Here is a 2,500-nt window from a genome sequence, read left to right on the forward strand (position 1 = left end):
CATATACATTTCTTTGAAGGAAGTTTCACTGAATTGCATTTTAATTAAATCAGGAATGGAGTTCCACAATAAGGCGCCAGAATAAGAAAGACTTGATTTGTAAAGGTCAATTCTAGGGGTTGGGGTAATTAATTTGTTTAGTTTTATTGAATTATTCAGTTTGAAATTTGAGGCAATGAATGTAGGTGCATTCCCTGACATAATTATATGCATCATTACACTTTTGTTATAGATAAATCTTGATTTGATAGGAAGAATCTTTAATTTTTTATAATCAGACGTAGAGAGAGATGCATTTTTTAAAAGAATTAATTTTACAGCTCGTCTATGTAAAGAGCACAAGTGTTTCAAAGTGTTTGCACTTGCAGAGTCCCACACTGTGGACGCATAATCAATAGTTGATTGAATGTATGCCTGAAAAAACAGTTTCCGTGTGCGTAGGTCTAGAAAGTGTTTAATTTTTGATAACTGATATATTTTTTTAGAAGTATTTTTACAAAGTGTATCTAAATGTTTTGACCAAGACAGATTATTATCAATGGTTATTCCCAAAACCTTATGGTTATCAACTTCAGTTACATCTTGATTTTGTATTTGTAGTTTAGGACATTTTGATGATAGATTTTGTCGTTTTTGTCTAGTGGTTAGAAGCGTGCATTTAGTTTTATTTGGGTTCAGTGACATATGGTTTAGTTCTGACCATTCCAGCAATCGATCAATGTTTTCTTGGAGGACTCTTGCTAGCTCACTTAGATCTTTGTGACTGGAATGAATTGTAGTATCATCTGCAAATAGTTCACACATACATTTAACAAATAATGGTAGGTCATTAATATAGATAGAAAATAGTAAAGGACCAATAATAGAACCTTGTGGAACTCCAAACCTTACTGTTTGTTTACAAGAGTATGATTGATTCAGATAAGTACTTTGCTGTCTGTCTGACAGGAAAGATTTTAAAATGTTAACAGAATCAGTTGCTAATCCATAAATCTCAAGCTTTTTGATAAGGAGTTTATGGTCAATTAGGTCAAAAGCTTTAGCAAAGTCAACAAATAGAGCAGCGCAGAACTGGTTACTATTAATGTTGTTTAGCCATTGGTCAACTAAGCTAATCAGCGCTGTTTGACATGAGTGTTTTTGCCTAAAACCTGATTGCTTATCGTGTATCAATTTGTTGTTCTCAAAGTGCAAAAGAATATGCTTATTGATATGTTTTTCAAGAGGCTTTGAAAGGATTGATAGAATTGATATTGGTCTGTAATTTGAAGGATTTGTAGTATCCCCCGATTTAAAAAGAGGAATCACTTTAGCCTGTTTGAATTTACTTGGAAAACAGCATTGGTCGATACATATGTTATAAATGAAAGTTAATGTATCCGTGATTATTGGAGCTGCCATTTTTATAATTTTTGTATCAAGCCCATCTATGTCACGTGTTCCGCTTTGTTTAAGATGCTGTAGCTGAGAGTAAACATCCAGTATAGTCATTGGTTGCAATGCATGATGAACATGGACATGTTTGGAATTGCAGTATTCTTTCAAAAGTTTTAAATCATTTGATTCTGTCCGATCATAAGAAATCACTTTATCGGCAATTTTTGAGAAATGTTCATTAAGTGTATCTACAGAAATATTAATAACTTGGGAGGATTTATTTGCAATGTCTTTGTTTGTGAGTTGGTTAATTGCTTTCCAAATAGATTTTGAATCTTGTTTAGATGTAATGAGGTTTTGAAAATATTGTTGTTTACGTTTTCGTTTCAGGGAGTTCACTTTATTTCTTTGTTGTTTGTACTCTTCATGTGTACCATGTTCTTTTAAAAAATCACGGTAATTTGCTGCATTTTCTATGTCTTTGTCGATCCATTTAGGTTTTTCGATCTGCTTTATTCGATGTGTTTTAAGGGGTGCGTGTTTGTTATAAATATTAATGAATAGAGATATCCAAAAATCCAAAGCTTGGTCAGGGTTTGTAAAATTGTAAGTATTTGAAAGTGGACTATTTTTTAGATCAGAAAGAAATGCACTTTCATTGAAATGAGAGAATGAACGATATGTAATTGTTCTGTGACCTGTTTTTGGAATTTTTACCCCTTTACGAGACCATGTGGTGCAAATGGGAAAATGGTCACTCACAGCAAAACATGGTACACATGTTTCTTTAATATGACGTTTTTCAGAAACATAGATATGATCAATAAGTGTTTTAGAGGTGGAAGTAATTCGAGTAGGTTTTTGAATCATTTGATGTAAATTTAATAGATTTAGTGTTTCCAACCAATTCTTATTTTGCTTCAGAAGATCGATATTAAAGTCTCCAAGAAGAATGATTTCTTTTGATTCATTTAAGAGAGAGAGAGAGAGAGAGAGAGAGAGAGAGAGAGAGAGAGAGAGAGAGAGAGAGAGAGAGAGAGAGAGAGAGAGAGAAAGAGAGAGAGAGAGAGAGAGAAAGAGAGAGAGAGAGAGAGAGAGAGAGAGAGAGAGAGAGAGAGAGAGA

The sequence above is a fragment of the Littorina saxatilis genome, linkage group LG9 (assembly GCF_037325665.1).
Source record: "Littorina saxatilis isolate snail1 linkage group LG9, US_GU_Lsax_2.0, whole genome shotgun sequence".
In the NCBI taxonomy this organism is placed as follows: domain Eukaryota; kingdom Metazoa; phylum Mollusca; class Gastropoda; order Littorinimorpha; family Littorinidae; genus Littorina; species Littorina saxatilis.